The 15,815-nt window shown below is 46.6% G+C and overlaps 1 protein-coding gene across 1 annotated transcript in view; it reads right to left on the bottom strand.

Annotated features, from left to right (window-relative positions):
- The window catches only part of CDH13 (cadherin 13), a 1,024,187-nt gene that overhangs the window by 1,008,100 nt on the left and 272 nt on the right, over positions 1-15,815 (bottom strand). The window lies entirely within an intron of this gene.

Here is a 15,815-nt window from a genome sequence, read left to right as displayed (position 1 = left end):
TCGAATGCACAATAAAGCCTCAGAGACATTTCAGTCTCTGGAAAACAGAGACTGTTTTCCCAGGAAAACAAAACACAACCTGTTTCATTTCTATAGGTGAGTCCAGAGTTTCCCAAAATATTAGGTCATGCAACCTATTTTTTCCAGAACCCATATTAACCTCTTCTGGAACGAGTACCTCTTCAGAATACTTTTTGTACTGGAAAATCACACATGCATGTGGTTTGTATGCCTGCTGTTACTTGGGAAGGCTTTAAGAATCTAGGGGGCCCAGCAGACTGCCTGCCACCCAGAGGCCGGCCACCTGAGAAACCAAATCTTAGCCAGAACCCTTTCAATCCCAGCTCCTGTTCCAGCACAAACCGCAGCTGCTCCTCCAGAGTGGAGATTTGGGAAGATATTTAGAGTCCCTTCGCTTTGTTTTCATAAATCCACACCCTCCAGGACCACAAATAGGCATCCTGGGCCTGATCCAGGGGCAAACCCTGCAGCCTTTCCCTGCTGCACAGTGCGGGACTGATGGCTTTGTCACTCTGCATTTTAAACATGAAAGAGGAATACAAATCATCAACACAAGAATGAAGGCAGAGTGGAATAAATTTCATGTTTAGGGAGCTTGGGAATCAAAAGATGTCTGGTGGGGGTGGCAGGTGCTGATGGGGGAGTGTTTTTGGTGAGGGTGGGGGCCTGGATTTGGAGGTGCTGAGTGCCAAGTGTTAAGAGCAAAGAGCTCCTTCCCCTGCCTTAGACCTCAGATTCCTTCTCATTGCCAGGCCATGAAGTCTTCAGCTGAACCTGCCAAGGGGTGCCAAACATTCTTGTTAATTTGGATAAATCCTTTCTGCAATCTGGTGTCAACTTGAATACAATGACACTTAGCATGTCAGTTAGTTCCCTCCCCCTCTCCTCTCTCTCCCTGTTCCTGGACCACTTATGTTTATTACTTTTAGAAATCAGCCACACTAACACACACTAAGACCCCACAGTCTCTGGGCCTTAGCGCCAATACTCTACCCCAGAGGTGCCTGGGCCAGAGACAAATAAGGACCAGTGAGCAAAGAGGGATCTTTGCAAATCTGCAAAATTTGTGCTTTGCAAACCTGCAAAACAAAAGTGAAGAACCATTGCTTTTTTCCTGATGGGCCAAGTTTCCAGCAGCTCTGCTCTGCTAGGGTTGCTTTTAATTAATAAAATGTGTGAGGGGCACCTGGGTGGCTCAGTTGGTTAAGCGTCCGACTTTGGGTGAAGTCATGATCTCATGTTCTGTAAGTTCGAGCCCTGTGTCAGACTATGTGCTGACAGCTCGGAGCCTGGAACATGCTTCAGATTCTGTGTCTCCCACTCTGTCTGCCCTCCCCCAACTCGTGCTCTGTCTCTTTCTCTCTCTCTCCCTCTCTCTCTCTCTCAAAAGTAAATAAACATTAAAAAAATAAAGTAAGTAAATAAAATGTGTGAAAACTGGTATACTTCAGGCCCAGAACTGCCTGGGTCACTTGCAAGCCCCAATTTCCTCAGTATATGTCTGCCTTGGTTTTCTGATCTCTGAAATGAAGTGGATAATAGGGACCTTTTGAGGAACATCAGGGTAAATGCAAGTAAAGGGAGTACAATGTCACAGGCACTTGGTGAGCACTTGCAGGAAGGGTCAGGGAGGCCATGCAAGAGCCCTGAGGTTGGACTGCCCAAGTTTTGCTTGCTTTTCTATTTAACAGCAGCTTTATTTTTTTTTTTAATGTTTCTTTATTTTTGAGAGAGAGAGAGCATACATGCAGGTGCACAAGTTGGGGAGGAGCAGAGAGAGGGGGACAGAGGATACAAAGCAGGTTCCGTGCTAACAGCAGTGAGCCTGATGAGGGACCTGAACTCACGAACCATAAGATCATCACCTGAGCTAAAGTTGGAAGCTTAACAGACTGAGCTACCCACGCGCCCCTAACAACAACTTTATTGAAACATACTCCATATGCTATAAAGTTCACCCTGTTCAAGTATACAATCTGTGGGTTTTAGTAGGCTCATAGACTTGTACAACCATCACCACTATCTCATTCCAGACTTTTTCCATCACCCCCAAAAAGAAATCTCATTTCCCATTCCCTGCTCCTCCCACCCTGGGTCCTAGGCAACTACTACTCTTACTTTCTGTCTCTATGGATTTTCCTGCTCTGGACAGGAAATTTCCATTTCACAGAATCATACAATATATGGCCTTCTGTGTCCAGGACTGCTCATGTTTGAATCTCAGTCCCAGAGCTCAAAAGNAAAAAAAAAGCTGCGTGACCTTTATCAAGTTCTCCTGGAATTTCCCCATCTGTGAAATGGAATTAAAATCATAGGAGATACACCAAAGAGTATTTAGGAGGATTAAGTGCACTAATTAATACGTCGAAAGCATTCACACAGGGCCTACCTCATAGTAAGCACTACTTAGATGTGAATCCTCATTACTGCTACTACTCCTATTATTACTAATGTGCTGTTCTCCACCCCAAAGCATGTGACTGGTGGTGGGAACCCCAAGATGAACAGAGCACAGAGAACACAGCTCTTGCTCTCCGCAGTACACAGCCTGCTGGGGATCATATGATTAAGAAACCAGCTTGAATGAATACAGTGAAGGCTTATCATATGCACATTTAACTAATGGAAATCCAGCTCTTCCACCAAAAAGAGAAGGAAAAAGAACAATTTAAGTACTGCAATTAAATTCTGTCAAATTATATCTTGCCTATATTCTTTATTATGCACTGTACATTATGGCATGCATTATACATTGTTACATATTGATTACAGTACAGGGATCCATACCCAAAACCATACACACTGCAATTTAGTGGGCAACTTAAGATATTTCAAGGTTAATGACAACTCTGTGTTTGCCTTAAACATTGACTTTATAATCTAACCCCTGAGTAAAATGCGACCCTGTTGTGTGTCCACAACAATAACAATCCAGAATGAATCTAGACAAATGAAGTCAACCAACGAGGAGCTGGTTGATGTGAGTTCCAGTCGGCCAAGCACAACTTCTGTCCTCCACAAGCTCACGGTCTCGTTGTGAAAATAAACCGCATAAGCATAATTATAAGAGGTTGGTGAGAGGCAGAATGGGGTTTAGGAAACAGATGGAAATAATCTCTCGCCCTACTAGCTGACAAGACAGGCAGATGGATGCCAGAGGGTCTGTGCTCTCTCCTGCCCTGTCCACCCCTTCGCTGTCTTTGTTCTCCACAGTACTCACCACATGACAGATACCATGTCTATGGGTTCATTTTCTATTATCTTTCCCCCAGTCAGCTGAGGGACTTTGTGTCCCTGCTCTTATCTGTAGTCCCAATCTCGAGAAGAGTGTTGAGCACTTAGTGTGTAGGCAATAAAATTTGTTGGTGAATGAATGAATGAACAAATGAGGGTAACTATTTAGACAACCTCCACTTTTCTCCCATCTTCTGTCCCTCAAATATCCATAGTCTCTTCCTCTAATCTCAACACACATATTCCTTAATTGTTCATAAGTACTGGGAATACATCCATGTCAATGATGAGACCCTAAGGTAGCATTCCAGGGCTTTGGCATACTGGTACCATCTAGTGGGAAAGAGAGTATCTGCAGGTGGGTGCTAACCCAAACTCAGTGGGTTTAAAAAACCAACCACAACGCTTTCCTTTATCATCAGCTCTACTGAGGAGGTTTTCAGTCATTATGTGTAAGGGAGACAATTGGGATCTCTTACATACTCATGCCCTATCCAGGACATATACTGCCAGTCTAAGCACATGTCACACCTCTACTTTTCCACTCAGGACTTTTCCAAAACCATGGTTGCTCCCCCAGAGCTACAAAGTCTCATTGGGGAAACACAGAGAAATTAATGGTGCCACGGGCGACCCTTGACCAATGGAAGATTGGGATAGTAGATATTCAGCCCAGCCTTCCATCCTGCCAAGGAACCATTCTGAAGCAAGTTTTACATAGTTCTGAGGGGCCCCAGCAGTAAGGAGCCCTAGTTGCTCATGACAATAACCAGCTCAATGACACGCTCTTTATTGGCCTTCCTTCTTTCTTGTTTCATGTTCCTCACTTCTGTGCCTTGGAATCATCTCTCAGATTAGCTCCCTGCATCCAAACCTGTATCTCCATCACTGTTTGAGGGAACACAACCTAAATGCAGTGTTTAACATCTATATACTTTTGGGTTGCAAGGAAGGCTTAAGAATTGTGGTCCAGATAATTACTACAAAAACTAAATTACTATATAGTTTAGAGCTGGTCTGAGAATGATGGTCTATGGTTAATCTTTGCCTTGATCAGAGCTAACATGGAATAATCTAGTGATACTAGGTTTGTAAAGAACTACCACAGTTCTCATGGTAACAACAGGATAAAGAAAATGTCTGGTCTCCCTCCATGGCCTTGACCCTATCCCAGTGTAACCAACTTGTAAGGTGGCTAAAGGATTTGATCCAAAGTTGGCAAACTACAGCCTGAGGGCCAAATCTAGCTCTGCTTGTTTTTTTAAATAAAGTTTTGTTGAAATACAGCCCTGCCCTTTTGTTTACATATTGTGTGTAGCTGTTTTCATGATACATGGACAGTGTTGAGTAACTGCAAGACAGACATATATTTATTCTATAGATATAGATTTTATTCTCTACAGGAAAAGATTACCTACCTGTAGTGTAAATCTTTGGTTGCTATATTTTCAGATTCCCAAAAGCAAAATTTCAAGAAAAACAGAAAATAGAGAATGGACAAAGGTTTTGTCAACAACACTTGACCACTCTACTTACCATCATAAATTGAAGACAAAAATGTGATAAGCAGTAGTCAACTAACTTCATTTTACAAACAATAGGACATTTCATCCCTGAAACTAGGAAGGTCATCATTAGAACAATGAACTTTCCATCCCAAGATAGGGCTGTGGAATAACTCAGAACAACTGCCTATCTCAATGCAATTGTTTTACAGCACCATCACTATCCACAGTTATTATATTTACTTATTTTTGTGATTCACTGTCTTTCTCCCTCATTAGAAAGTAGACTCTGTGAAGGCAGGCAATCCCATCTTTCTTAATCTCTATTGCTTACCCAGTGTGAAGCATCAAGCTTGAGAAACAGTGGCCAATCAGCTAATATTTGTCAAATGAATGACTGAAACATGAAGTGTACAGATTGGGGTGCACAGATCCAAACGTCCAGAGAGAGGCAGAAATACAAGGCCACCATGTAGAATGGTGAGGACTGGGGCAGAGGGTGAATGTGTCTAACCACCTGCACAGGGGCTCTGTGAGTGCTCCCTGCTCTGTCGCCAGTACATAAGACAGTTTCGGGCACATAACAGGCACGCAACAAATGTTCACTGAATCCATGGCTACTAAAGCCATTGAAATTGAATTAAAGGGTAAAAAGAAAACCTTTCTGATAAAACAGAACTATACTTCAGGTTAGATTCAGTTCAGTTGCAATGCACCATAGATCTGTGTATTTCAATATAGCTCCAGGCTGTATATTTCTCATTTTCCTATGGATTGGGGAAAATGTTATTGTAGACAGTAGCAGTCAGGAAACATTGGAGCTCCTCGGCACCCCTGGGGAGGAATGCCATCCAGCCTTAGAGCTTAGCAGCAGGCAGGAGACAGCCAGCAAATTTACCATGAGAGAATTTATCTGTGCTGGAAGCTGAAGAGGAACCACACCCAGGCTCGACCCTGGCCTCTGTGTGGCTGTTCTTAGTAAGATGGCCATTCTTGCTGAGTGAAGCATGACGTGTGGATGGGTGGTTGTCCCTGGTCAACAGCAAGGACTCAGTGACAACACAACTGACCCTGGGCTAACCCAGCTCTGAAGGTTGCAACTATTAACCTAGACAGGAGGCTCAGGTCCCAGGCCCACTTTCAGAGACCAGGAATTCAAAAACAGGGTCACTACAAGCAGCCATTTTGACTTTAGGAGAGCCAGAAAACAAAATAGTAAAGGGAGAAAATTTGGGGGGGATAAGATGAAAGCTTTCCTACATGAATGAAATATGGAGGAAAATGTAAATGCACAAGAATCAGAAATACATGGGCTCAACCCCTGCTCCACGTTCTTGGTGGCTGTGTGGCCTTAGGCAAATGACTTAACTACTCTGCACTTCTTTTCATCATATATAAAATGGGTTAAGAATAGTTGTCCCTAAGGGTTGCAATAAAGATTTAAGCTAATGTATGCAACCGACATATAGCAATAAATTGTTCAATAAATTTACTACAGGTATTTTGATATATTTTAAATAATAATCATAATCATAAGTGCTCATGGTGCTCACATGTACACCCACACCCACACACATACACTGCCTTGAAAAAGCCTCGGGGGAAAAGGCTGCTAAGAAGATACATCTAGTAGATTAGATCCCACCAGATCAAGTGATTTTATGAGGCATGAAATCCCAAGGGGAGCCATCTTTGGGGAGCTACCAATATGGGAACTGGAAAATCCTTCTCTAGAGAGCAAACTTTATTATTTTTTAATGTCCATGCATTTTAAATATACAAGCATGTTCTTCCCCTCTAAGTCACTCAGATGATCAAGGCCAAGGCCCCGCAGCACCTGCAAGCCACAAGCTCCCCTGGAGCACAATGTGTGAAAGTTAATACTCCAACATTCCTTTACCTTCTACAGAGCATTTGTCAGTCATGGGACGGAGTCATGAGCCTGCACGGACTTAACCCTCGCCTGAACCCTACTGGGCGGTTATAGCTATTCCCTCTCCTTGTCCAGATGCAGGAGGAAGCAGAAGAGGAGGGAAATAAGGTAACTCATCTGAGGTCACATAGCATGAAGATGGCCAGGATTCAGAGTCACTTCTTAAAATCTCAGAAGTCTCCTTGGGGCGCCTGGGTGGCTTAGTCGGTTAAGCGTCCGACTTTCGCTTGGGTCATGATCTTGCGGTTCGTGGGTTCGAGCCCCGCGTCGGGCTCTGTGCTGACTGCCAGCTCAGAGCCTGGAGCCTGTTTCAGTCTGTGACTCCCTCTCTCTCTGACCCTCCCCTGTTCACGCTGTCTCTCTCTCTCTCTCCTAGAAATAAATAAAAAAAAACCAAACATTAAAAAAAAAAATCTCAGAAGTCTCCCTAACTCTCTGAAGCAAGCTGAGACGTTCGTTCCTCTGAGTCCCGGCAGACCATAAGCCCCGAGTCACCTCCGGCACGGGTCCTATCAGGACCAGATGTTGTATTCATCTCTGCATCCCCAAATCAGCAGCATTCTTGGCACCTGGTAGATTTTTTTTTAATTTTTAATGTTTATTTATTTTTGAGAGAAAGAGAGACAGAATGTGAGCAGGGGAGGGGCAGAGAGAGGGAGACACAGAATCCGAAGCAGGCTCCAGGCTCTGAGCTGTCAGCACAAAGCCCAACACAGGGCTTGAACTTACAAACCGCAAGACCATGACCTGAGCTAAAGTCTGACACTTAACCGACTGAGCTCCCCAGGCACCACTGTACCTGGCACATTTTAATAATTATGGGAAGAAAGAAAGGATGGATGCAAGTTGTTGGGGAGGAAGGGCAAGATGGAAGGATGCAAGGGAGGGCACAGCAACGGCTCCTTCGAGAGTGTTTTTAGTTTCTGTTGTTTCCTATTATTGTAACAATTACCAAATTCGTATTATTTCAGCTATTTATTTTCTTGTGGCTGCCCTGGGTAGGTGACAAGCCCCCTGAGAACAGGTTCCAGGCCCATCCTGTTTACCTACGAATTCCCTAAATGCCTCAATAAGTACTTAATGAGCAGACATCTGTGCATCCCTCACCTTTGGAGGATAAAGTATCTGTGCCATTTTTTTAAGAGAGAGCCAGTTTTTAAACATTTACCAGCACACTACTTCCCGGCACCCAGCTGAAGATTCTGCTACCGCATCTGGAAACAGAAGAGTCACCAAGGCCATATCCAACATGCTGAAATGAAGACTTGTTAGCATTCGTGAAGTGATTGCCGAAAGTAGTAGATCATTAGTTGCTTCATGTAAGAAATATTTCTAGTGCTGCTGATTGAATGTTCAAGAAACGATTAAAGGGCTTGGCAATGTTTCTCCCAAATATCTTTTGCATGAAAAGCCTCAGAGATTGGTTAATTATAGAGGCAACACATCAGTCTCTCTAGACAAGGGCACTCCCAGGCGCCCACGGTGCCCATCCCAGGTGCGAGCTTGGATTGGATCTGTGGGCATTGGTGGCACTGGGGCCCAGGATGCCTCTCCCGAGGAGCATTACTGCAGGCTGGCTAACAGCCCCATGGAAACGGCCCTCAGACCCTGTTTACAATGTCAAACACCTGGGTTCCTTCTTTGGGCAATTGGCAGCTTCCTGCCAATTGAAAGAGTCAGAACTCAAGCTCCCTACTTAACCCTCCCAGGCCAGTGCTCTGCCATCTGGGAACCCAGCGACCGAGCCCTGACAGGTTCTGCCCTAAATGTCTCTTGGATGCTTTGAGAGGTGCGTCTGTTTCTCTCCTGCACTGTCACTCCCGTGACCTCAGGCCTGGACTGGATTCTCCCTTCCATTCATACCCAGCGTCATCGTAGATCCATTTGCCACACTACAGCCAGGGTGACCTTTCCAAAATGAAAGTCTGACCTTGTCACACCACACTCTGCCCTTATTAGTTTCAATGGCTTCCCACTGTTTGAGGACAAATACCAAATCTCTATGGTGGCTGCCAAATCCCAGGGGCTCTGGCACCACCCAGCTACTCTCAAATCGCCCTATTTCCTCCTACAAAGAGACATCCCCCAGGCTGTGTCTTCTGCCAGGAATGCTTTTCCCTGCCCACACCTTCTGGTGTTCGCTTGTCTGTAAGCCTCCCTACTCCTCCAGACTGTGACTCAAGCATGGGGCTATCAGGGAAGCCTCCCAGGTCCTTCATCTGGATCTGATACCTTTCTTACATTCATTCATTCATTCATTCACTCATTCATTCATTCATTCACATTTGCTAAGGGTCTACTGTACACCAGCATTGTTCTAGGCTTAGGGATACAGAAATAAGCCAATCAGACAACAGCATGTGCTATAATGGAGCTTATATTTTAGGGGTGAGAAAGACGAGAGGCACAGACCAGCACAGTGGATAGAAGGGCACAACCTCACACAACCGTGTCTTCTTCCATCATAGTAGTTGTCTCTGTTTTGAATTATTCAGTAATTGACATTGCTCTCCACTGCCCGGGGATCTCTCAAGGCCTGAACTCAAGAGAGCAGAGACTGAGCTGGCCTTACCAGGAGTCATAACCTGAACACATAGTAGGTCCTCTGTGGATATCACAGATATTGATTGAATCCACTTGGTCCCAGGTTAATCTCTCTAAAGTCTGGTTGTTTGAGTGCTTGGAGCTTGGGGGGACAGCCCCTAATAACTGCACCCCAGTGTCTCCCTGCCCTTTGTGAAAGTTCCCTACAGCCCCTCTGGCTGTCACTTTGAGTCAGAGCAGGAGTCAGCAAACTTGTTCTGCAAAGGGCCAAATAGTAAATATTTTAGACTTTGTGGCCATATGGTGTCAACTCTGTTGTTACAGCACACGCTTGGCCATAGACAATTATATAAATGAATGGGCATGGCTATGTTCCAATAAAACTATTTATAAAAACAGGCTGCAGGCAAGAATTGGCCCACAAGTCGTCCTCTGCAACCCCTGAGTTAGATGATCCCAGATGCCCAGTGGCCTATGGCGGTTGACGGCAGAGCCGTGTGGCCTGAGACATCCACTGGCTCCGCGGGCAGGGTCCAGCAACCTTCTGCAGGCCCGGTACCGGCTGCCAGGGAGATTATCACACAGGCCCACACTTGAGGCACTTGCAGGCACTACATCCTGCAGCTCGCAGAGAAGCAGTTCCTCCCCCAGAGGAGAGACACTTTGGCCCGGAGGCCGCACAAGGCAGGGATGGAGGCTGCCACGGTCCTTGCAGGGTCCCTGGGCTCCTCCACAGGCTGAGCTCACTTCCTGGCCCTGCCCGGGCATGTGGCAGGGGCTGCTCTCGGCTGAGCAGCTGCGGCCCTGCACCCCAGCCCGGCCTCCACTCAGCTGGGAGACACAGGGGCTTTGTGCTTCCCTAGCAGATTGGGTGGTGCCTGCTGGGCCCTTTGAAATGAGACATGACATGTCAAAACGTGCCTATTGCTAATGCTAGTTTTCAGGAATTTGACTTCTCTTGGCAACTGACAGAAGAAAAACAATCACCTTTTTTTTTTTTGGTATGTGTGTGTGTAATTATATTTACCCTGATCTTTGGGGTCTGAGGCTATGGAAAACAAGTTATCTGAGGCTTGTATCTTGGTATGGGATGGGTGGACAGATTAGTCTAGTATTTATGGAGCCAGAGGACATTAATTATAGCATTAACACTATGTGTAGACTATGGAGGGTGTTAAGTGTTAAAAACAGTCATAAAGATATCATACAAATCCAAGTTGGTGGTAGGGGGACAATGTCCTGTGTATAAAAGTATTCTAGGCAACAAAGCTCTGGAGCTAACATTACCTGGAAGTCACCAATGCTCTGAGAGCTGACAGTGCTCCCAGCATCCCCTGCAGGGCTAGTTCAATAAGTTATTATGATGTTCTGATGACACTCCTACTGTGGGTGAGCAACGTTGTTGGAATGACAATGCCCAGAAAGTCACTGTACTCCAAGGGCACTGATGACCCTAGTCTATTGCTGTGCACAGCGCACTGGGGCCTACATGTCATCCACACTCCCAGAGCCCCTTGACTGTTGATGCAGAGCACTGTTCGGGCTGCGCCAACACTCCACTGTACCCACGCCCTGAGTGACTCAAAGCTGTGGTGTATGACTTCTCTGGATGTAACTCACAAACATGGAGCAATGATCTGGGTGCCCTGGTGTTCTGGGTACCCCTAGTCTCCCAGTGGCACTGACGGTAGGAACGTTCTCAGGAAGGAGGTGCAGACAATCCCCTTGATCACGTTCTTCCAAAACAAGTCTCAATCTAGTTCAGTCACAGTGCTCAAAAAGAGGCATGGCCCGTCCTTTCCAAATAGCCTATCACTATAAAAAAAAAAAAAAAGCATCAATGTGATTAAGCCTCAACATTTGTGTGACATCTCCAAACACAAATGGCTATGTGGCAAGTGGGTAAAATCAGCAGGTACAGCCAGTAGGTGAATAGTAGGGGCTGGTGGGGACTGTGGCAAATTATAGAGGCATGTCGTGCCTAAAGGTGGGCAGTAGTAACTCCCCTCTAGTGAAGTGTGGCCAAGTGGGAGCGCAGCTCTTGGGTTCCCGGACCTTCTGACATTTTAAGAAGTACAGGAAACCTGGATTTTTTTAATGTACAATTTCCCACTTTTCAAAATATTTGGGCCAAACAAGATTCATCCATGAGCTACATTTGGCCTGCAGCTGGTACTGTACAACCTTGCCCAGAAGCCAGAGTTGCAGAATTGGGATGTGTGAGCTCTAGCACCACCAGGCAGATATCTTGAGGTTCAACCTGCTGAGCCAAAGGGTGACCCATTCACCAACATGAACCCTGCCTCAGCCTGTGTTTCAAGTTTGAAATGTCATTTCTTGTCTTCTCTGGCCTGCCCTTGGCTGCTTGTCTTAGGAGTGAAAGAAACTGCTTTCTACTCTAAGCAACTACGTAGTGCCTAGTGAGGGGGATCCTACAGTCCAACCCGTCCTCTCTGCTCAGGGAGGAGGAGCCCGGGATCCCCAGGTAGCTACAGAGGAGACAGGCTGCGGGGAATTGTATTGGCAGCAACCTTCAGGACGGTCAGATTTTCCCAGGCGCGTGGGCGCCTTGCCCGCAGCTAAGTGGAAACAATGCCAAAACTACTGGTCACTTGATTTGATTCTGCCCAACTGATTATTGTAATTGGATGACAGACATATTTCCCTCTCCTTTTCAACTGGTGCCGGAGGGTGAGCGAATCTGGCTCATGAGTCATTCTTCTGGGTAGTTACCTAGTGGGGAAGATTATCTCCTTTCACAGGCCGACCTGTGCCTGCCTTTTGGCTGCCTAAAGAGAAAAACCAGGTCCAAATGAAATCAAATGCCAGGAAATTTCAGAACTTCCTCACATTTCATACTGCATTGTCTACAAAGGTCTTTGAAATGTTCCCTGCTCTAATACTCAGAGGGGATACGTAGTTGAAGATTAGGATGGAACAGAAGCAACTATAATAGGAAATAAAGGAGGAAAGACACCGAGGGCAAAATGGTAGCACTTCTCATTGGAGGTGCTTCTGGCAAATAACTGGGAATAAGGAGAAGAGTTGTGTATTGACAGAATGACTACGCTGAGGTTCTTTAAAATATAGAAGCTGTAGATTCAGAATTTTGTAATGCTGTGGATGGAGCCCTCTTCTGGAGAAATTTTTCAACAGGTATTAAAACAAGATCAAAACACAGAGAGATGGAGCTACATAGGCGCAAAGAAATAGGAAACACTGTTGGCTATTTAGGCGATATGATTGTCATTGAATCCATAGCTTGGCATTTTCCTTCCCTTCCACTGAACAGTAATAAACTGGATTCTCCCAAGCAACTGTCTTTCTAGAAGAAGGGAGAGGAAAGAAGAACATTCTGAAGAGCCTAGCTGTACTTTTACTGAAACAGTAAACTTCAAACTGAGATTCAATGGACACAGGCAAATGCCAGTACTTTTAGATACCGCACTTATTGGGTATATTGGTTTTTTTGGGCAATTTCACTATAACACACAGGAGATACTTCCAGAAGAAATTAGATTTTATTTAATGGAAAACCCAAGGGCTAAAGATAGAAAAGGAGAGAAGGGAGGGAGGTAGAGCAGAAGAGATTAGCTAAGATGACTGTTGGGCTTTTAATATAGACTGTGGCATTACATAAACTCCAGATCACATATTCAGCCTTGCACTTTATTAAATCTCTTTGGGGACTTGCAGAAAAAAAATTGTTCAGACATGTGAACTCTACCACTTTGACTCTTTTCACCACTTACATCTCTGTTTCCCAGTGTGTTTCAAATCTTATGATTTGAACATCACATGTTGACCCCATGTCAGGGCTAGGGGCACACTCTGCTACTCCCCTAGTCTTTTCTCCTCATCAAAAAGGTTCTGCAAATAAACACTGCCCTTAAACTACAATATATGATGTTTTGGGGGTACAAATAGATACTGGTTTTCATTTAGAATCCTGAAAATCAAGATGCTGACTCTAAGAAAGAACTCCCCATTTTAAATCAACAACTCAGAATTCTGTGGAACATTTTTAGTCACTCCCAAGTGACTGCACTCCAAACCTGAACCACTCCCTAAAATTCTAATTCTTGGGGGATTACTCATTCATTGTTAGAACTTTTGGCTAGTTGTAAACCATACCCAAATAGGGGGATGGGGAATCATATTTACAGTGGAATTTCTATGTCATGCCTCCCTTGATTTGTTTCACACTCATTATTTATCATAGCCAAATGCCAGAGGCCACTTCTGACACAGCCTTTCCCAAAAGACCCCAGGGGAGAAGAGAAGCGACTGTTCCTCAACTTTGCCAGCTTCCAGCCATTGTTGCTTAGAATTCCTCTTCCTCCTTCCAAAATGCCTAAAAGAGCAACCTAGCCAATAAACTTACAGAGACTGATGGTTTCCAATGCCAGACCCAGAATATTACAAGTGTGATGGAAAAACACATACACGCTTGCCTGAACACCACTTAGGACCGAGTGACTAATTTGCTTTATTACATTGTTTTTCCCTTCCGTATGTTTTCTCTCTGCCTCAAGAAAGTTCTGTTTTTGCTGGTGGACTCAAAGGCTCTAAGACTTTCCCCACTTTTCCCTGTGGCACACTGAGCTGTGACCTGGAACCTCTTGCTGATGAAATGAATTACACCAAAATGATTTCTCTGCAAGGTGCTGTTGCAACCAGGTTATCAATTAGCGTCCTAATGGGGACGTTTGCTCTGATTATGCATAACAATGTAAGAGAGAAACAAGCCTCTGAGAGCAGGGGATTCCATTCCTGGTACCACCTCTCCTCCCCCAGGCTAAGGAACTGAGTGAGCTCACAGCCTGGGGAACCCACCTGTGCTGGCTGGACCTTGCAGGAGGAGACACACCAGTTGCTTTGCAAAAGGTATGGTGTGAGAAGCCCCTAGTGCACAGGGATTGCTGGGTGCCGCCACGTGGTCGGTCTTGCTCAAAGGGAGGCATAACTTTGGGCCAGCCCTGCAACCCTGACTGAGGTCACAGCATGCTAAGAGAGAAAAGGACTCTAAAGTCCTGGGGAAAGGCAGTGTGGGAAGTGCTCCCAGACTCTTGACAGTTCCCAGAATGCCGGGCCTCATGGCAAATGAATTACCTAGGACATCCTGTTGAATGCAATCAATCTGCCTGGCAATCCCAGGAAGGCAGTAAGATTATTTTACAGTGGAGAATCAGAAAGCCCAGAGACATTAAACAATGTGCCCAAGGTGGTACCACCAGCATATGGCAGAGAGGATCTGTCTGAATCGGAGGCATACTTTGAACCTCCCGCATACTCTGAACCACCCTGCTAAATGGGGATATATATGTACATACGTACAGCCTCAGGGACCTTCTGAGTCCAGAAAGTCTGGAAAACTGGTTCACAGACGGACTTAAGATTTGTAGTAGGGCTTAAGGTTTGTACGGGGTCCCTCCCCGCCCAAGAGAATCAGGCAGCAAAGCCCTGTTAGAATTGGAGTGTAACTGGGCAGTTCTGAATGAGGGCTGTGTATCCAGGGAAGACGGAAATCATGGGTGGGGGAGGGGCTCAGCAGCCAGGCACCTTACCGGTCCCCCAGACACCGGCATCCACCCACTAGCCCCCACTTTAAGTCGTTTACATGGTCACTGCGTTCCTGGGACAACGGCGCATTTCCAAAGTCTAACCCCAAAATGGATCCAAGGCTGCACTGCACCCCCACGTCCCAGCCAGCACTGGCCTGGGATCCTGGCTGTCTCGCCCTCTCTCTCTCCCGCACACAAACACGTGTGCCCGGGCCCCTGGCACCCAGAAGTCCTGGCCAGGAACTCAGCACCCATTCCTAGCACCCAAAAGCACTCCCTGTTTCCTTCCCTTCTCTCTGCCTGGCCCTGCCTTGATCCTACCCACCCACTTGTGGGCTGCCGGCTCATCCCGAGTCCCATCCGGCATCTAGGGAAGCCCTGGGGGACAGAGTAGACTTGCGCTCTCAGAAACCACAGGCCCCAGAACAGGGCTGGGCGTGCCCTCAGCGGCCAGCACCTCCGGTCGGGCCTCCTCGGAGTATGCTTTCCTGCGCACAAACTTCCCAAGGTCCTGGAGATCCGTAGGCGGTAGCAGGACAGCCACGTCTCGGCCGCACCGCACCCCCTGCCTCTCCCGGGTCCCCGGCCCTTCCCTCGCGCCTCAGCGCTCCGAGGGTTAACAGGCAGCTGCAGCCCTGGTGGGCAAGGCTTGAACTTTTCTCCGCGCTCCGCGCCCGCCCGAGAAGGCAGCAGAGGCGGCAGTCGGGGCTCCGAGCCGGGGCTCCAGCTGGCTGGACAAAGGGNGGGCTGGGGGAGGGGACCCAGCGCCCCGGGAAGTCGGCGATGCCAGGCCGGCCTCTCCAGCCCGGCAGCCCGCAACCCGGACCGGAGCTGCGCTTCACCCCGCTCGGCGCTGCGCTGGGGAAACCACTACTCGCTGGAGTCGCCTCCAACTGAGTCTTTTTCCAATGCACGAGCCTCCGGAGGAGGAGGCGATTCAAAGTTACCCCACTTGATGTAGGCGAGAATGTCGCCCCTGCTTGCAAAAAAAAGGGGGAGATTCGGGAGCTCTAC

This window comes from Crocuta crocuta, unplaced genomic scaffold (genome assembly GCF_008692635.1).
Source record: "Crocuta crocuta isolate KB4526 unplaced genomic scaffold, BGI_CrCroc_1.0 scaffold61, whole genome shotgun sequence".
In the NCBI taxonomy this organism is placed as follows: Eukaryota; Metazoa; Chordata; class Mammalia; order Carnivora; family Hyaenidae; genus Crocuta; species Crocuta crocuta.
The sequence above is the reverse complement of the archived record's forward strand: the minus strand, read 5'-3'. Positions and strand labels throughout refer to the sequence as shown.